Genomic DNA, 21,410 nt, shown 5'->3' with positions numbered 1-21,410 from the left:
CTACACTTAAAAAACACTTTGAGAGTGTCATCCCACTTATTGATCACAGAAGCTATCTGGAGTGTGGCAGAGGTGGAAAAGAGAACGTCCAGAACACAACCCTTAATCATTTACAATGTATATTGGAACCCTGCGATTATGACTGATTAATTCTTCTTAGCACTGATTGAGGACTCAATCGATGAAGCACGAATAGGGTGTCCTGAGGCCCTGCTGATCATCTGCGGAGATTTAAACGCTACCTGGTCACCACGTGATTCTGCCGATGACCCACCTCTTTTTTCGACTCTAAGAAGTGAACGCGGCGTGGCTTGGCTGTCGTTGATGTCATCTCGTGATCTGCTCTGTGCTGAGGATTTATTCCCAAGAGATGAGAGGCCGCCCACCTGGGAAAGAGGTAACTCCTCAGCGGACCTCGACCACATCTTCGTAAGCAGGCTCTTGGCAGCGTTGACCACTTCGTTCGAGGTACGCAGGTCCTCGGCCAGCGACCATAACCTGCTTGTACTGGAATGGAAGACTACAAGGCCAGTGAACTCAGTTATGCCAGCACAAGTGGAGCTAAATAACCAGCAAAATCGTTTAAGACTCTCAGAATCATCAATCTCAAAGATACAGGCTAAATATCTGGCAATTGGAAATGAGGACAACCGTTTGAGTGACCCGCAAGTGCCAGACTATCAACCTCTCTTGGTTCCTTTTAAAGCTAAATTTGCCAGCCTCAGACACAACAACGACTGTGCTAGACATCAATACAGTCAAGAACTGGTCCTTAAACGGAGATCGGTAAGACAAGCTAGAAGAAAATTTGCCGCTCTTCCCTCACTTGAAAATCAGGCAATCCTGAATCAAGAAAAGAAATCCTACAAATCATGGCTTAAGCACCACCGTAGCAAATTTTACCAACAAGATGCCGAAGCGATGCTGAAGCTTGTAAGCGGCCACCACCCCCGCGAATTCTGGGCTCTCCTAAGATCCTTTTTGTCGCCCCACGAGATTCTACCATCCAATCCTATCGGGGAAATAACTATTCAAACCTGTTCAAAGCACCAGCACCGTCAAGCGCCTATGAACTTAATACTAAACGGGCAGCATGGATAGACTTGAGCAGGGAATCTGAGATTCTCAAAATCCTGCATTGACTAAAGCCATCGCGAGCACCCGCCCCGGACGGAATAACAAACCTTGACAAACCTTGACCTAAAGAAATACCCAAGTCAGTGGGCTAGGCTGATAAGTGAAATCTTCAGACGCTGCAAACAGGCAAGGCAAATCCCGTCTTCATGGACAACATCTATCATAGTCCCGATATTCAAGAAGGGCAGGAAAGAAGATCCAAAAAACTATCGCCCTATCGCACTTTTGGATACGGTTGGAAAGGTGTTTGGTTCTCTATTACTACAAACATTCCAGGACTGGGCGAGGGAGGCCGAATGTGCGGACCCGTTTCAAACAGGATTTACAAAAAACAGCGGTACAACCACTAATATTATGTTCCTCAGCGCACTCAAAAGTAAGGTGTTGGGAGGAGGCCCACGAGTGTTTTTTGCGTTCATAGATCTGGCGCAAGCCTTCGATCAAGTAAACCGTGAGCGCCTATGGAGAAAACTGAGTCTCTGGAAATGCCCGGACAAACTCCTCCTACCGATCCAAGCTTTACATCAAGAAACAAGGATGCGAGTGAGACTAACCCAGGCTGGTCTGTTATCATCTGAAATTCCAGTTGACCGTGGAGTGAAACAGGGTTGCCCACTGGCTCCGTCACTCTTCATCGCCTACCTCGGCGATTTCAAAACCTCGGAGCAATCAATCCGCTCTTTTCCACCAACTATGGGCAAGTTGAAAACATCGAGACTACTCTATGCTGATGACTTAATCTTAATGGACTTGACTCCTATCGGTCTCCAGCGTCAGCTCGACCATCTGGCGACATACATTAGAGCAAACGATCTAACTATAAATACAGCCAAAACCAAGATCTTGATAATGGAGAAACACAAACGTCCTAAGGAAAAACTTGCCTGGTACTTGGAGGGGGCAGCACTGGAAAAAGTTGTAAATATCATATACTTGGGAGTAGCTTTGGACTGCTCGAGTATAAATGCAACCCTCCAAAGCAGCTTAATGACCAAGGCAAAAAACCTAGCTGCACAAGGCCGGGCATTGGACAACAAGTTCGGTGGTTTTTCCCTGTTACCTTTGATTAAATTTTACAAGATGAAGGTGGTTCCAACCCTCACCTATGCTGCAGAAGCCCTCCCTCATACACCGACAAACCTGTGGCTGAAGCTTGAGGGCTTATTTTGGCGCACCGTTCTAGGCCTCCCTAAGTCAACATCAGCCCCCGTGATCAGAAGAGAGCTTGGCCTACTATCGTTGGAAGGGACCGTGGAAATCAAATCGATGATACTGTACAGGAAGTTGCTGCTCTCGGACTGCCCTCATGTGCTAGCTATTGTACGCACGGAACTATTGACACCTTCCCCCTCTGTGCTAAAATCCTGGGAAATGGCTCGCAAAAAGAAGCTCGTGGAAATAAACTCTTCGGAGCAGGATCTTATCGTCAACGCGCTAAAAATAAAAAGGAAAATCAGTGAGCTTGACTGGATTGAAACCTTGAACATTGCTTCTAAAGCAAAATCTGTCAGTCACTTGCCTTCCTGTCAGAACAAATTAAATACTGTACCGAACTATTTGAGCAAGTTCCCAAATAAAGCAGCTAGAAACCTGTTCTTGAGAGCGCGTCTGAACCTACTGCCGACAAATGAGATCTTAAAACTCAGAGGACAAAGTGACTCGAACACGTGTCGTTTTTGCAAAAACGAGACACACGTAGAAACCATTCGCCATCTTCTTTTAAATTGCCCCGGAACCAGAGCCGTAGGCGAGAAATTTCTGCTACCACACCTTTCTGCATCTTATACCAGGGAAGAAGAAACGTGGTGGACACGTTTGATGAGCGGAGAAAGAAATACCTGGACTATCGCCACTACACAGACTCTGAAGTTTATTCTATCTCTCTGAAAACCCCTTTCTTCTCTTCTCAACTTTCAGCCCTTAGCTCTACTCTGATTCTTCACTTCGTTTGATTTCGATCTGTTGTAAAAATCATTAATTTGATTAAATCAACTAAATAAATAAAAATAAAAAAACATAGCTTTGCAGGCAGCATGAATGCCCCCACCCCAATGTAAGAATACTTATTTTGCCTTTGGCCTTAACGCCAGTAATAAACTGCTATGCCACAGAAAGAAAACATGCTCTTGCTGCCTAGCCGGTAAGATAGCTCAGCTGGCTGAGCGCATGCTTTTGTAATCCAATTATGATTTGCAGGTTCAAATCCTGGCAAGGCAAACTCTGCCTTTCATACTTCAATGACCTCCGTGATCTCTACCCTCCTCTACGGACCTTGAACTATTATGTTGCTTTTGCACCTCGTTACCTCTCTCTTACTCTGTACTGTACTGTTTTCCCTGCTCACCAAGTTGTACCACCACCGTGATATTGACAGGTTTGGGAAATGTCAATAAATACAATAAATAAAGCTCATTAAATGAGTGCAACCTTCGGCTGGGTGATACATTTGGTGTAAATATGTTCTCTGTACATCGCTTTGGCAAAAGCGCTATATAAATAGCATATCATCACACAAATCCCCCATATAAGAACACTTATGTTGCACGCATCATGTTATATTCCCCCATGTAAGAATATGTATGTTGCCTTTGACCTTACACACCAGTAAAATAAAGACCCCAGTCAAAATAAGGAAACATGCGCTTTCCATGTAAGAACACTCATCATGTTGCCTTTGACCTTAATGCGAGTACAACATTCCATGCCACAGTAAGACCCAGCCAGGCCAGCCTCACTTTAGTGTTCCCTTCCACCCCATCTCCACTCCAACCATCACATACAAACACTCAAGTTGGCTTTCGTTCGCCCCAAAAAAATGGCAAGAAATAATGCCACCCACACAGCTGATCTGTCATTCACACGAGCACCCAGAACATTTAGACTGTGCGCTCATTAACATGTGCAGTCACACCATTCACACTGCATTCATTCATAGGTGTGCACTTGCAGATACCGCATACAAACATATAACCACTTACACACTCCCTCGCATGCATGCACACATACATTCATACATGCATATATACATACAATCCCTGCATGCACACAAATATACTTTTTTTTGTTCATGGTAATTATTGAAAGCATGGGCCATGTAAAAGCTGAGCCAGCAGTTAAGCCTTTAGCTGCAACATTGGGGTGGAGGGAGTCCTACAGATGGGCTGGCAGGCTTTTGTCCTCAGCCTCTACCATGCACTTCAATGCCTCTTTTCTCACCTCGGAGAGCAGTGTATTTCTTTAAGTAAATACACTGCTCTCCGAGGTGAGAAATGTGACGGGTTCTTGTCAGCTCTTCTGGGCCCTGGCATAAGAGCAGTGATGCCTGCTGTGTCAAAGGGGGAGGGGAGGCTTGCACGTAATGCACACAGCACATTTCCACTGCATTACTGGATGGGCTCCACCCATCAAATTATTAAAATCCAAACAGGTTTTTACATTATCCACAGTGAATATTATAAGAAGGTATAGGTGCTAAATCTCAGTGGGGCTTATTTGCATATGTGTTTGTTCATTCCCAAAACCTTAGTGCATTTAATTTTCGGTGGGTCGAGAGGTTGTTTTTATGATTATAAAAATAATGTATTGAACTGTATAAAATACTGTAGCGCCAGACGCTACTTGGGAGTGCTCTTGTTTTAAAGTGTAGTACTACTGACTCAGAATGGCCAAGAGCTATGGAGAGTGCAGGCAGAGAGAGACGCCATCATTAACACTTTCTTGTAACTAATTAAAATGATTTGATTTTACTTTCAGATCTGGTTTCGGAGACGTCTCGGATCCCAGTGGTATCCCATTTCTGGCAATCATAGCTGCAATCCCTCATGATTTAGTAGGACCAAAACCCTTCCACTAAATAATACTTTGAAAATAAGCACTCGTCAGAATAACTCCCAAGCCTTTTACTTACACCGTTGTGCTATGACAACACATCTCGCTCACGGTATTAACTTGAGATTCGGGGTGCATTGCTAATTCTCCTGTTGAATCTATAGCACCCATCTCCCATGGAGGATAACAGCGTCGTGTTCAGCAGGGTTGCTTGTGTTTTCTCGACTTTGGCTTACTCGCGTGCTTTCTCTATTAAATCCCCCAATTGTCGTTTCAAAACATCCAGCCACAGTGCGGGATGCTGGAATTTAAAAATCTCCTCTGTGGTGTTTACACTGGCACAGTCTGTCAGTGCACCGATATCCCGGCATAGGGGATATGTGGCCCACTTTGGGTTGCTTTTCTGGATGTTCAATTTAATGGAACCGGCAGACTGTATATAAATAGAAAATGCTGTGCCGCTGAAAGATCCGCTGGCACTGTGGAGCTGGCCTTGCAATAACAGACAGGCCACATATGCCTAGCAGTGCAGGTGATATACGGTATTGGCTGACTGAGGGAAGCGGGTCATGTTTGCTTCCCACCCAGGCTCTAACCTAATGTGCACGTGTATCTCGGCTAGACATTGAGCTCACGATTTTAAATGGTGCTCACGAGACAGCCGTTAGCCTTCCCATGCCTTGTGCCACCCCTGCTGCCACACACATACCGTCCTCAGGTCGGCAAGTACTGCTTGCCTGGAACCACTCGATCCCTGGCCTCAGCGCGGCGGCAGCCCATGTCTCTTTTCAGTGCCTGGATGGAACACAGCTTGGAAGCACGAGCATAACTGCTGAACCCATATGCATGCATTAGTAATGGCCGAACCCCAAGCCCTCTCCCATAATGATAGGCTCACAACTTGTATCAAGTGTTGGCAATAAAAGGCCGTAGGATTGTATTGTACGGATATGAGTTATCGCAATAACAATATCACATATCATGATGGTATCATACTTTTGGGCACCGGGTCCTGAGGTTACCCCCTCGGACCCGTGCCGCCTTCTTGTGTCCCACGACTTGTTGTGGGCACCGTACAGTGCCTTGTACTTCTTTTTGTTCTTCTCCCCTTTCTGGAGGGTGGGCGGGTTCTGTGGTAAAGAAGCAAAAAGATTTGGAAGACACTGAGTAAACAGTGAACCTCTTGTTTGCTTGGGTCCCCGTTCAGGGTCCACAAACAGATTGTGTTTACTCTGAGCATGCTGCTCTCATTTATAGGACCCAGGGAGGCCCTGGGTCTTTGTTGTGTATGTGGTGGGGGCTGCTGTTGTCGCGGCCCCCGACCGATAGCCGACTGTCGGACCCCCTAGTGGGGGAAGATCTTTTGAACCTGGGCCCTGCCTGACGGTTGTTTTCCTTATGGCGCTTAGCACCTTGTTGTTTGGAGGAAGGGTGAGATGAATGTTCGCACCTTACCCTTCCGTGCCTTTGTGCTGCCGAGACTGCGTGTCTCCGTAGCTGGGGGGAGGAGAGGAGCAGGCACGGGGAGGTTGGGGCTGCCCCTCTCCCAGTTACCGATGGTAACAGCAGTTACCCTGCATCGCTTGGTGGATGCCCATGCAGCATTGCCCATAACTGCTGAACCCATATGCATGCATTAGTAATGGCCGAACCCCAAGCCCTCTCCCATAATGATAGGCTCACAACTTATATCAAGTGTTGGCAATAAAAGGCCGTAGGATTTTATTGTACAGATATGAGTTATGGCAATAACAATATCACATATCATGATGGTATCATACTTTTGGGCACCGGGTCCTGAGGTTACCCCCTCGGACCCGTGCTGCCACACACAGGCCGGTTGCCAGCTGACCGTGTTCCCCCAAGAGTATGCCCTAGAGACAGCCCCTGTGAGCAAGTGTTGTATTGATTTCCCAAAAGAAATGCTCCATGCCCTGGCTAGACAGATGGGTGCCGTCGTGGAGAAAAAGGTCTGGGTTGCCTAGTGTAATGGCTGGGTGTTTTATGAAACCCAGTCCTCTAGTCATACAGAATCTCTCCATCGTCCTGTTCAGTTTTCTTCTGGATATGTGTATAGATTTGTAGCAGTTGGCCCCTAGCCATTTCTTTCTTGGTAAGATGGCTGAGAAGTTTATTTCAGTACCCCTCCAGTTGTGCGAAATGCCTGCTAGGGAGGAGCAGATTTCTTCGCAAAGGATACGTCTAGCTGTGTTGACTAGGTCGTTGCCCCCTAGGTGAATGATCAGGAATTCTGGGGGGTCCCTGTATGCCACCAGTTCTGCTAGTGTTTTGTGGACGTCGGCCCAACGTAGGCCTCTGTATCCCCACCATGAAGTAATGGTGTTTCTGAAAGGTGGCCCTTCTTTAGTCTCTTCTGCCCATCTGCCTGTCCTGAAAACTAATGAGTGGCCAACTATCCATGCTGATTGGAGTGTGGTCCTCGATTTGCCTGTTGTTTCTGTGGTGGTGGGAGGGAAGGAAAAGAAAGAAAATTTTAGGGTGGATGGCTATATCAATTGTGGTCTGATATATCTTTTATAACAGTCTGACTTCCATCCCCCTATGTTTTTTAGTTGCTCCGGTGCTAAGCCTCCTTGCCATGCTGCAGTGGTGGCACGTATACTGAAGGAATGAGTGCCAAAATGTTTGGGATCCCACCCTGCTTTGCTGATTGCTTTCGTCAGCACTCCTTTAAATTGGTAGCGGCTTAGGGCCGATGCATCCTTGTGGATTAAAAACTTCCCCCCCACTTTGGGTCGTTGTGCGTAATAAAGGTTGGTGATGCAAACCGGGCAGTTTGTTGCTTCATCGATGCAACAAATGTTGATTGTTCTTTTTGCACCCATTTTCGACTGTTGCATTTCTATGTTAACACTCTCCTGTCTCACCCTGATTTCCATGATGCCCGGGCCGTTTGTGACGCCGAAGTAGGCTAGGAAAAAGGCTGTTTTTAATAACATTATCTCGTATGGGTGCCAACATATGGCTTCCAACTGGCTTGCTATCTGCACCAGTTTGCTGAAATCAAGGGGTCGGCGGGTGTCCACTTGAGGACCCGCTATTCTGCCCCATCCCTTCATTGCATAATAGATGAGGGCGTTCTGGGTGGGGTCTGAATCGCCCCGTATTTTTGTAAAGTATGAAATTGCCGCCAGGAGTCTTTTAGCCCAATCCCTTTTTAAACCTTGCTCCCGAGCCCATTTTAAAAATACTTCTATATCTTTAATCGTTATTAGTTCTACATGGTTTGCACCTGTGGCCTTAAATACTGTTTGCAAACACTTACTGTACTGTGTTGCAGTGGTGCTTGCCACTGCCCTCTCTGCCATCTCCGTTAGGAAGCCTGTGAGGTTGTTGGCACCCATTGTTGATGTGCCTGATTCTTATTGGGCATCCCGGCCTGGGCTCTCTGGCGCTGGCGTTGATGCCAATGTGTTGCTGGCATCCCTTTTAGAGGTGCCTGCTTTGTATTGGTCATCCCGGACTGCACTCTCTGGTGCTGGCGTTGATGGCAATGTGTTGTTGGCACCCGTTTTAGAGGTGCCTGGTTTTCGTTGGGCATCCCGGCCTGTGCTCTCTGGCGTTGGCGTTGAAGCCGTTATTCTTGTCTTCCCATTATTGCCCAGCATTCTGCTGGTATTGGCGTCATCTGTTCTTGGGCGTGCAGCGCTAGCTCTCGGAATCTTGTCCACTGGGAACGAGATAAGGCATCAGCAATGTTATTATCTGCCCCTGAAATGTGCTTCGCTTTGAGTACAACGTTTACTTGTAGTGTGACTGTTGTAATGGCTTGTAATACTTTCAGTACTAAAGGGCATTTTGTAGACCTTCTGTTTATGGAGTCCACTACAGCCATGTTATCGCACCAGATCAAAAGTTCTGTATTCGCTAGTCGCCTGCCCCAGATGTGGAATGTTAGCCAGATGGGAAATATTTCTAGTAGGGTGATGTTTCTTGTCCACCCTGCTGCTTGCCATGAATTGGGCCAGTGTCCTGCCACCCATTCAGAGTCTAGTATGGCTCCAAACCCCTTGCTCCCAGCTGCGTCGGTGTATAGGACCCTGTTTGACCGGGTATTTAAAGGCGTTCGCCAAAGTAAAGACCCGTTGAAATCTCTGAGGAATTTTCCCCATGTTTCCAGGTCTCGTTTCACCTCTCTTCCTAGCCGGATATGCAAGTGTGGTTTGGTGAGTGATTTGATTTTGAACTCCAGGCTTCTGGAAAATATCCTCCCTTGAGGTATTATTTTGGATGCGAAATTGAGGCTGCCTGCTAAGAATTGTATTTCCTTTACAGTCCCCTTTTCTCTCATTATCAGGTTTTGTATTTTAAACAGGAGTTCTGATATTTTTGTTTTGGGGATTCTGCAGAGCCCCTTTGCTGAGTCTATTTCGATGCCCAGAAAAATTATGTTTGTGTCTGGTTTGGTGGTTTTTTCCCTTGCTAGGGGAATTCCCCACTGTGCGGCCATGTGCTCCAGTTTTGCTAAAGCCCGGCCACATTCCCCGGAGTTTGGTGGCCCTATGGCCATGAAATCGTCTAGGTAATGCCCTATTTTTGTCCCTGGTCTCTGCTTTAGGAAAGCCCATTGGAAAAAGGAACTGAATTGCTCAAATAGTGCACCGGATACTGCGCACCCAATGGGGAGGCATCTATCTACGTAGAATTTGTTGTTAAAAGTGAAACCTAGCCACTGCTGTGACTCTGGGTGGACTGGCAAGAGTCTGAAAGCAGATTTGATGTCCAGTTTGGCCATCAGGGCGTTTCTGCCGCACTCTTGTATGAGCCTTACCGCCTCTTCGAAATGCGTGTAAGATACGGCAGCTTCTGTGTGTGGGATGCCGTTGTTTAAAGACTGGCCTTTAGGGTAGGAGAGGTGATTGATTAGCCTCATTTTTCCAGGTTCTTTTTTGGGGACCAGTCCTAGTAGAGATATTAAATAGTCCTTTAAAAGCATGGCGTCCCAGGGACCTGCTACCCTGCCCAGTTGCAGTTCTTTCTTGATTTTGGTTTCTACTATCTGGGGGTTCTCCCAGGCTGACTTTAGGTTCATCGGGATGTATTGTGACCCAGTGTCCTTAAATGGGATGGAAAAACCTTTGGTGAAACCCTGCCATAGTATCCTGCTGGTTTCCTTGTCTGGGTAGCTGTTTAGGGCGTCCCTAAAATCGCCCGGATTGATGGGCGTTTGTCCTGGTTCTAAAATTGGGATATCATTCTTTCTTGGCTGGTAGTCTGGTGCAGTTGCTTGCTGCATGGTCGCCATTGCAGTTTGTGCAGGCGTGTTTGTATCATCATTCTTTGCCCCATGTACACTGGTTTTTCCCAAAATTTCTGCATGGGATGTTGGATTTGACGGCCTGCTGTTTGTTCTGTCTGTGGGCATTATTTTTAGCCGCCCAAGGCTGGTTCCTCCGAAAGGGCTTCTCCCCTTTTTTGGATTTATCATTGTCATGGGATTTGCTTACTTGCGAATTTTTGCTATTTTTGGAAGAAGAATGCATGGTATCTTCTTCCTGGCGAAGTTCGGCGTTGAGGGTGTATAAATCGTTCTGGACTTCATCCCACTCAATGGCCGGCCTTTCTGACATGCTTCTCCTAAATCTGATGTCGTATGCAAGACATGTCTTCCCCCTCTGTGTTACTTTTACTTCCCTTATTTTATCAACGTATGCCCAGATCTTCCTATCATCCATGGGGAATTTTTCTTCACATATTGCTGCTAAGATGGCAAAGGCCTGTAACCAGTTGTCCCAGTTTTGTTCGACATGGGTGTTTCTGGCAATAGCTTTTTCTTCTATTTTTTTGGGGTCTCTGAAAGCTTCTTTCCCTTTGCGTTGGGCTTCTATTAGGGAAAAGATTTCTATAAATTATTTGGCCCATATGGCTTCTTTGATTGTGGTATCAATGTTCCATGCCAGGCATCTTTTGTATCTATTTAAAATCTATGTTTGGAAAGATTTCATTTTTTGGTCTAATTGTGCATTACAGATTGTTACAATGTCAGTTGTATTGCTGCCTGGTGTCCCTGTCACGCCCGTGTTGTCTGTGCCTGGGGTTGCCCATGCTTTTAGGGCACCTGCGGAATCTGTTGCTGGAGTTGTGGAGGCTGTTGTATTTATAGCTGTGGGTGCTATTGGCAACTGCTGTACTTGTTGTGGCAGGATTGCTGTAGGTAGTGTTACGGGTGCGTTGACAACCGTTATTGTAGGTTCTATTGTGATGGTAGGGTTTGAGGCCCCTGGTTCCCTTGTGGGTGGTGTCTGTTTCCCCCTTATTTCTACCATTAGTTGCTGTAATTCTTCTACATTCTCGCGTAGTTTTGACAATTTTTTGGTACCTTTTTTGGCGCCTTCGGATACTTTTCTCCTTTTTAATGGTGCAGAAACCTCCTCCTGGCTGGGTCGGCTGGTAATTCCTTCCCTGGGTAGGCCGTACATGTTTTCTATAACCCATGCCCATCCATAGTGCTCTGCCGCTTCAATGGCTGCTAGCAATTGTGGTGATTTGGGCTTCTGCACTGGTGGTGGGGGTGCCCGTGCTTTCCGTTTGGGCCCCATGGTCTTCTATGCCTGCTGTAAATTGTTGAATCGGTCAGCGTCCGCGCCGTGCTGCTCGGGTGCCTCTCTCTCCTTCGTTCGCACTGGTTTTTCGGATGATTCCACAGCACGGGTCTTTGTTTGTTTTGTTTTGGACACGCTCGCCGCTCGCTTTTTTCCTCTATGCCGAGATGTTGAGATTGACAGCGTCCGCGCTGGCCGTTCGGTTGCCGCTTCTTCCTTCGTTAAGGCTGCATTGCAATTGCTTTGAACAGTACAATGTTCAGGAAGGAAAAAAGACACTGCGATGTACAGCGAACTTCAAGAATTGCTAAAGAAGCAAGAAGATTTGGAAGACACTGAGTAAACAGTGAACCTCCTGTTTGCTTGGGTCCCCGTTCAGGGTCCACAAACAGATTGTGTTTAATCTGAGCATGCTGCTCTCATTTATAGGACCCCGGGAGGTCCTGGGTCTTTGTTGTGTATGTGGTGGGGGCTGCTGTTGTCGCAGCCCCCGGCCGGAATGCCGACTGTCTGACCCCCTGGTGGGGGCAGATCTTTTGAACCTGGGCCCTGCCTGGTGGTTGTTTTCCTTATGGCGCTTAGCACCTTGCTGTTTGGAGGAAGGGTGAGATCACTGTTCGCACCTTACCCTTCCGTGGCTTTGTGCTGCCAAGACTGCGTGTCTCCGTAGCTGGGGGGAGGAGAGGAGCAGGCACAGGGAGGTTGGGGCTGCCCCTCTCCCAGCTGCCGATGGTAACAGCAGTTACCCTGCCTCGCTTTTGGGATGCCCATGCAGCATTGCCCAGAAATGCACGCGCTCAGGCTGTGTTGATTTCCAGGTCCACTGAACATGTGCGATCAGTGGGGGGGGCCGGACCACCATGGCTCTCTGACTCCAGTCCATCGGCGGGCCGTGACAAAATGCATTGAACTGGGCATGTTTTTGTCCATGCACAGTTCAGTGCGTAAAAAAAGTATTTATTTTTTCTGCTTTTTCGCAGGGTGGCCGGTGGGGGAGGCAGCAGTTTTAGAAGGGTGGCCATGGCCCCCGTTTGCCCCCCCTTGGCGGCGCTCCACCGTCCAGACAAGATACACATTCACAAATTTGCCGTGTCTATAATAAACCCGAATGAACCTTTTCTCAAAAGGAAAGCAGTGTGTGCAATTTACGCGTGACTAAAATGCAAGTGTTTCAGAAAAATGCATGGAAGTGGAAATTACTCCCATTTCCCTGAACGTTTGCTCTTATTTTGTTAGAACTAAAGGGAAAAGTGGCAAAGTCTAAGAAAAACATATCCACACATGGCAACCCTAGCTATCCTTATGTTCATAATAAAATTACTTTACAGTGTAAGAGTTGTACATACATAGATCACATTTAGTTGATACACAAAGGTTTAGGAAGATTGAAGTTATTTGCACTTCAGTGTGCTTTTGTGTATCGGGTGTGTTGTGACCTTTCTGCACTCATCTGTATTCACACATATTGGACAAATACACAGAGTCAGGGCTGAGGTCAACCCTCTTTATTCCTTTCTACATCTTAACTAACCCCTTCCGTCCCCTGTCCCTCCCCTTCCGCCCTCTTCCCGCCTCGGTGTGTGTGTGTGTCCTTTCTTAAAGGGACTGCATCCCTTTTAGCCACGTACAACACCTCCCCCAGACTTACAACGAAAGCCGGGCTACATCTGTTCGATGAGTCTCGCCGGTTTCTTCACTGTTCTGTGGGGTCTGCCCGAAGACTCCCTGCTTTCACCGATTGCTTCAACTGGGGGTTCTGCTTCGTCTTCATCACTTTGGTCTTCAACCGCTGTCTCTTGTGTTTCTGACTCATCGAGATATAGTCTTTTAAAGAATGAGGAGTTTCTGGTGATGCCTCCAGGTTCTATAGTCTCTGTGATCATGGGTCCCTTGATGGCCGTGATGATCCGGGGCTCTGGGCTGTAACGTGTGTCTGTTTTCTTGCACTGAGTTTGTCGGACTAGGACAGCTTGTCCTATTTCTAGTTGGGGTTCTTTCGCTCTCTCCTCTTCTTGTCGGCCCATTCTTTGGCATTCCTCTTTTCAACATCTCGTGCTCTGATGGCCATGTCTTTTCAGGTGTGTAATCTTCCCACTGAGGGATGCGTGTTCGGGGTTGGTATCTCATCATGAGCTCTGCTGGCGATTTTCCTGTTGCGTCGTGTTGGGTGTTTCTGTAGCTTCTGAGCATGCTACAGATGGCTTGCTTGTGGGGCACCTGTTCCACCACAGCTTTCTGTCTGGTTAATTTGATGGTGGCCATGAACCGCTCTACCATCCCGTTGGCTTGGGGCCAGAGTGGTGTGACCTTCTGGTGGTAGAAACCTAGGTGGTCTGCAAGCTTGGCAAACTCGCGTCCTTGGAATGGGGATCCGTTATCTGTTTGGACAATGTTAGGGATGCCCCACTCGCTAAATAGTTCATCTACGATGGGTGCTGTTTCTGTGAATGATGTTGATGGTGTTTGCTTGATAAAAGGGAATCTTGAATATTCATCGATGATTACTAACAGGTATCCACCTTCTTCCAAGGGTCTGTAGAAGTCCATCATAACTTTTTGCCAGGGCCTTGCAGGAAATGTGGTTGGTTGTAAGGGGTTCGGAGTTGGCCCCTTTGCTGCTAGTTGGTAGGGTCTGCAATGTGTCAGCATTTCTTCGACCACAGCATCCATGTAGGGAACCAGACGTGATTTCTGATAATCTTTTTTGTGTTGTCAATCCCCCTGTGGCCCTCATGGGCTAGTGTTACTAGGGTCTTTGTTAGATATCTCAGAGCTACTAATCTGTTTCCACGCAATAGTATGCCTTGGTCTGTGGCTATCAGTTCTCCGTGTATTTTGGCTAGTCGATCGAGATCTCTCTTGTCTATTCCCTCCCCTCTGTTTCATCTTTGTTGGTGCTCTCTCCATTTGTTGGAGCGGGTGAGGTAGACGGCGGCTTTGATCGTTGGGTCGGCCTTGCTTCTTTCCGCAAATACTGTTGTTGAGATCATCGGTGGCAGGGCATTGGAGGACAGGTAGGAGATGTATTCTTCAGCCTCGTGAGCCAGGGCATCATCTTTTCTCATCATGGGGTGCCTGGACAGGTAGAATGCCGGGTTGGCTTCACCCCCGGGTTTGTGGATGATCACACAATCGTATTCTTGTAGCCTTATCCCCCAGCGCTCTATTCGGGGAGGCATTTTGGTTTTGGGATTGCCAAATATGGAGAGGAGTGCCTGATGGTCCGTTACGAGGGTGAACTTCTGGCCAATGACAAAGTGGTGATATTTTTCACAGGCCCATACTGCAGCAAGGCTTTCCCTCTCGGCTTGTGAATAAGCTCTCTCCATGTGTGATAGTGCGCGGCTGGCGTATGCCACCACTGCATGTCATGCGTTGTCCTTGGCATCAGTCTGGGCGAGGATGGCTCTGAGTCCCACTGGTCTTGCGTCTACCGTGATGATGGTGTGCCACTCTGGATGAAAGTATGCCAGGTGGCGGTGGTTGGTGAGATTCTCTTTCATAGTCGTGAACGCAGCTTGACAGGGCGGGTCCCAGATGAAAGGTTGGTCCTTTTTTAGGAGAGTACGGAGTGGGTCGGTGATTGTGGCCATTCCTAAGAAGGAGCGTAGTTCTGCTGTTGTCGTGGGGGCTTGGAGGGCAGTTATGGCTTTTATTTTGTCCGGGTCAGCTGTTATTCCTCTGTTTGAAAATATGTGCCCAAAGAATTTGAGGCTGGTCTTGTTGACGTCACACTTGAGTTCATTTAATGTTAGCCCCGCTTCTTGAAGGGTTTTGCAGACGGCTATTAGAGCTTTGTCGTGCTGTTCTTGGTCTTTTCCGAAGATCAGAATATCATCACTGTAGTTTAGAGCATTCATTTCAGGTGAAATTAGGCATCTGATTGTCTCTTGGAAGATCTCTGCAGCGGATGATATCCCAAAGTTTAGTCTCTTGTACCTAAACAGCCCGTCATGCGTCGTAAAGGTTGTGATGGCTCTTGAGGCAGGGTCTAGGATGAGTTGGTGATAGCCCTGATTGAGGTCTAGTTTTGAAAAGTGTCTCGCCTGGTTTAACCTGATAAGCATGTCTTCCAGGCTTGGGCCTGGATGTCTCTCCCTTTGGATGGCGGTGTTCGGGATGCGCATGTCGACGCATATACGTAGGCATCCATTGTCTTTGGGCACAATCACCATAGGGGATACCCATGGCGTTGGTCCTTCTGCCTTCTCTAAAATGTCATTGAGGAGGAGGAGCTGGATCTCCTTTGACACTTGTTCCTGAAGGTGGAAGCCTACTTTGCAGGGGTGCTGTGGAACTGGGGTGATGTCAGGGTTGATGTGTAGTTTGATGTGCGAGTTTTTGAGCATTCCAACTACCTCAAATAGTTTGGGGAATTGATCTTTGAGGTCTCCTTTTGTGAGGGGTCAGCATGTTATGGACATGATGGTTTCTCGTGTTGAGGGGTGTCCCTCTATTATTTCCGACTGGTCATATTGTAGGTCAATCAGTGCCAGGGCACTGGCCGTTCGGTAGCTGAGGAGGCAGCGACCTATGGAGGGACTCTTTATAACATGGATCGTGGATGTCACCGTGAGATCGCGATGTGTCAGCTCGCATTGGAATTGCCCCTTGGATGTCATGGGCTGTGCTGCTCCCCATTGGAAGATGTGCGTTCTGGATTCTCGTAGAGGGTAAAGAGAGGCAATGTCGAGATACAGATCTTCGTTCATGACGTTTACCGTTGCTCCAGTGTCGACGACGAACCTGTTCCTGGTATTTCCCATTTGTATTGTCACCCTGGGGGCTGAAGTGTCTTCAACGTCGACGGTGAGGAGTCAAACGTATTCCCTGTCGTACCCGTCTTGCAGGTATTGGGCTTGTTCACACTCCCCTTGCTGATATCTTGGAGGAGAGTTAGTGTATGGGTCCATGTCCTGTTCATGAGGTGGCATGGAATATCTCATGTATGTCGCCCCATGTTCTGTTGCTTGTATCGGGTCTTGCTGGTGGATGTCGTATAGCTCGCTATCTTTCCTATCCAATTCGATATGTAGTCCTTCTAGTGCCCTCACAGTGTTTGGGTGTTGATAAGAGTTCGTGGGGTATGTCGCACTTCTTTTGACGGGGCGTTGGTTGTGTTGTTCAGTGTGCTTCTCTGTTGTGCGGCTTGCAGTTCGTTGGCGGGTTGAGTTCCCCTCAGGGAGTTTTTCCTTGCACATCACTTGGAAGTGGTTTTCCATTCCACATCATAGAGAGCGCTGGCCGATGGCAGGGCATGGTCCTCTGAGTGGGTACTCAAACTCACAGCGATAGCATTGGCGGTCACTCGGGAGTTGTTCTGCTTTGTGAGGTTGAGTATCGAGTGTAAGGGCTGACGGCTGCGATGATGTCGGCCTTTTTTGGATTTTCAATAGCTGCGGCCTGGACGTCAACTCTTTCGTATACTCTGGCCAGGTCTAATACCTCTTTTAGGGGAAGAGGCTTCTTTAGGAGGTGTTTCCTGAACATCGAGGATATGCACCCTTCTATTATGCATAGTCTTATTGCCTCGTCATCGTTAAAGTTGGCAAAGTCGCACTTCGTTATCTTTCTTTGAAGGCGGATGACAAATTCTCCTATGGATTCACGAGGGAGTTGGACACATTGATTGAAGGTGTATCGCTCATAGTCACGATTGGGTGATATGACAAGTTTCTCATTGATGGCTTCTAGGAGTTTTGAGTAGGTGGTGCGGTCTTGTGGAGGGATCGTGCGTATGATGTTTTTGATTTCTCACCCTGCAACGTTGGCGAAGATGCATAATATGTTGGGGGGTTCTTGTGTGCCAATGGCACCAACAAAGTCCTCGAATTCTTCCACCCACTCTTCCCACCGCTGGCCCTGATCATGGTGAGGGTTAAGCGTGAATGGCATGGGCCTTCTCATTAGGCTGGCATGTGATGAGGGGCCCCCTGGTGATGGTGGGGGAGCATTAGCGTCGGCAGCGACAGACATGGTGGTGCTGCTGTGTTTTTAGCGTGGTGCCCGGCCACCGTAGCGTACGGGGACGTGTGCTCACTTTCAAATGGTGGCTTTTTCTGTCACTATTCATTGAGGCAGGGTGTTCCTGAGATGGTGGCAGAAGGATACACTTCTCTGGTCCCTCAGTGGCGTTGCCTGGTATAGGCAGTGCCGCTGGATGTGTCTTCCTTACTTCCTTGGTATGGCTTCAGTTACACGTTTGTTGTCCATCCGTTTGTTTTAATGGTGGGGGTGCACACGTGTCCATTTGCGTTGGTGGGGCAGGATGTGAGTGTGTGCTCAAATGCGTGCTGCTGGCAGGGTTGCACCCTTGGTGCGATCGTCTGAGTCTGAGGCGCACTCGTGCTTTCCTTTCCATCTATTCACTTCTTTTCCTTTTATTGTGAATGGTGGGCCTGAGCCTTTGGGGTTGTGCTGAGGTATGTGCTGGTGGAGGGGGATCACACGCAGTACTGATCGTTCATTGTAATGAAAGTGTGAGCCTTTGGGTTCACATGTGGTGCCGAAAGTTTAACATACTTTCGGGCGTATGATGATACTCGGCCGCGTGTAATGTTGGGGGCACGGGTTTGTACCTGTAGTCCTTGCTGTCTCGTGTTCTTCCGTGGCTCCCTCGTTTGGCTCTCCTTTCCACTTGCCGCGTTCTGATGGCACATTTCAGCGGCGCTCTCCCTCTGCTGTTGGGCTGCAGGTCTACCGGCGTCTGTATTGACTTCTGGGCGCCGGTTTCCTGGCGCTGCTGGGCTTCTGTTCCACCGGCGCTTTTCCAAACTGCTGGGCTCACAGTTTCCTGGCGCGCTGGGCTCCTGGTCCATCGGCGCTTTCCACACTGATGGGCTCATAATTTCCTGGCGCTGCTGGGATCTTGGTTCATTGGCGCTTTCCACACTGCTGGGCTAACAGTCTCCTGGGCTTGTGGCTCACCGGCTATTCTTCCGCTGCTGCTAGATGCTCTATCTAGCGACGACTTGCTGCTGCCGAGGCCTCTGCTCCTGTGGCGTCTTCCTGTGCTGCTGGGCCACACGCTGCAGGCGGTGGTCCTCCTCTGCTGCAGTCGGGTGACCGCACCGTAGTAATCACTGCTTCGTTGACCAGCTGGTTAACGAGCCTTCTCTGTTGCATGCCTGGGACGCTGCTTCGTCGCCAGTTGTTGTGACCTTTCTGCACTCATCTGTATTAACACATACTGGACAAATACACAGAGTCAGGGCTCAGGTCAACCTTCTTTATTCCTTTCTATATCTTAACTAACCCCTTCCGTCCCCTGTCCCTCCCCTTCCGCCCTCTTCCCGCCTCGGTGTGTGTGTCCTTTCTTAAAGGGGCTGCGTCCCTTTTAGTCACGTACAACAGGGTGTCTTTTTACATATGCTTAAATTACACATGCGCAGTGGCTGTAATATTGATGCTTTCATTTTGTGAACAAACTGAACTGAATTCTCAAACCGAATTGCTATATATGTGGACTCTACTCACAAATATAAGATTACAATAACTATGAAACTCTTTACATATATCATCAACTATGCCACTTAAAATACTGAAGCAACGTTAATTCTACCAAGAATCCAGAGCATCCAGCCAATGTTTTTACAAAAATCCACCATCCGGTGATGAATTTACTTTTGTGTCCTGTGTGGTCAAAGACTGCTTCAGATCGTCAAAGATTTGAAAGAGCCTGGGATAGAGAATTATGGACATTTGCCAGAAAATGTATCCGGGATACAGTCACAGTTAACGTGAATGGTCACATTCCAGTTCTGTAGGGTATGTTGTAAAATGTAGTCATTTATTTTAAGTAGTTGCAATTGATCTAAGTGCTTTTGTGGGATGCACAATGCAAACACGGCTGCAGAAATCCAGAAGCAACAACCTTAAGGACCTGGACCAGCTTTAGTTTGTTGTTAAAGCTAAGCATGGGCATGGACTTCCTAAGGGGTTAACAATCATGAGGCATTGGTGGGGCCCCCAGGCCCCCAGATTCCGTTACTTCTTTTGGGCTTTGCACATTGAATGCTATTTAAATGAAACAATCTCTTAGATCTCTTGAGAGTGAACGTATAATGACTCATCTGTTTCTATTTCAGAGACATGCCCGCCAAAATATATCTGATCTGGTGAATTTGGAGACCTTAGAAGTTTTGTAACATTAGCCTTTCTATATCTTTGTATTTTCATTGAAAAGAGCGTGTTGTGTCTGTGTTTTATTCTTCGAGCGTATTGGTTGTGTGAATGCCTTTTTTCTTTGTATTATCCATGTTTACTGGCATTCCATGTATAGTTTATATGCAAGCGTGTAGTCTGAGAGTCTGTGTGAGGGCTATGTTTTTGTTGAGTGCAAGGGTTTGGCTGGAGGGGTCAGTTTTTTGGTGGGAGTGTGTGTGTGAAGGCAGGAGTTTGTAAGATGTCAGTCAGCGCGTATTGACAGTGCTTATTACATTCCATACTGTCACTAGTATGGCGGAGGTCATTTTAGAGGGTTGTGCAGCATGCAACTTTTCCAGGGAAGGGCTAGCTGTATGTCCAATAGCTCGAAAATGGAAGCAGACAGTTTTGAGATGAGTCCCAAAGGACTGTTTTCTTGTTTTTGGTTTTATGGACAAATCGATGCAAAAAAGGCATTCCCTATTTTTTTTTTTTTTTACAAATGGGTCATGTGTGTTTGAATTTGGCCAACCTATTGTTTCCCTAAGTGTGTGCCTGTCATGACGAAAGTAAAAAGTTAGAGAAACATCCCTTATCATGTTACTATGCAAAGCATCCTTAACTGTAGTGTCACTACTGCAACAGACACACATTAGTTCCGGCCTTGCAGGATCTGTTCCTTGCGCATTGGCGTAAAGTATGTCTATATGGATTTGGTAAGTTGAAGAAAAAAAAACTGTTTAAGAGGGGCACTTAGCGAGTTTTTTTCAGGATATTCAAGGGCGATTCTGCATTCAGGAAGTGCTGTGGCTGTATCTGGTATTTAAATTATTTTAATAAACTACTTTCATCCTTTAGTTAGTAACTCTCCAATAATATGGAGTTGTTGAAATACAAACGTTATAAAATATATAAAATACACAGATAGCAGCATCATTTTTGTGATAACCACAACATGGGGGCATTTTTTTTTTTATAAAACTACAAAATGCAATAAACGCTGTTTTATTTTAATGCAGCTAGTCGAACGCAATTGAGGTGGTCAACAGAAATCGCAGACAAAAAGAATGAGAATGCAGGTTTAATCACTTCCGGCTGAAAATGGATTATTATACAAGTGTTTGTTTGGTGATTGTTTGGCGTTCGAAGAGAAGAACCCTGGGAAAGGGCAACGAGTGTCATCAAGGTTGGGTGCTGGTTGATACTGTGCTAATAAAGGATTGTGTACACCGAACCAGTACCTTCTGTGGTTTCTGTTGTTTGGTTTTCCATCCAGGCAAAGACCTCTACTTTGATATTTTTATATGTTGAACTCTATGTACCACTTCAAAGCCACCCAGTGGCTTGGATGTAAAGCATTATAAAATAAACTGAGTATGGTCCTCCCAAATAGGCATCCCAGGTCCTGAACCCACCTTTCTCTATATTCTTCCCTATGAGGAAGATGGTGTCCTTCCTTTTCTGTCCTAGCTCCTCAGCTGTGGAACGCATTATGCCGAAGCAGATCAGAGCAGTCAAGGATTTCCACATCATATGAAAAACAGTCAACTGCCACATTGGCCTTTTCAGGACTCTGGTATTTATCAGCACCCTCCCACCGCCCACCCCGATGCACCTTCACGCCTTAGGAGCCTCACCACTAACGTATACTTCATGTAACAAGGTATGTAATGCACTGGATAAGAAAGTATGAAGTTCTGTACTTGTATATAATTCCAACTGTTGATGCTCTCTTCA

Source organism: Ambystoma mexicanum, chromosome 1p, assembly GCF_040938575.1.
Source record: "Ambystoma mexicanum isolate Mex_15411 chromosome 1p, UKY_AmexF1_1, whole genome shotgun sequence".
NCBI classification, from domain to species: Eukaryota; Metazoa; Chordata; class Amphibia; order Caudata; family Ambystomatidae; genus Ambystoma; species Ambystoma mexicanum.
This window is presented reverse-complemented; position numbering follows the sequence as displayed.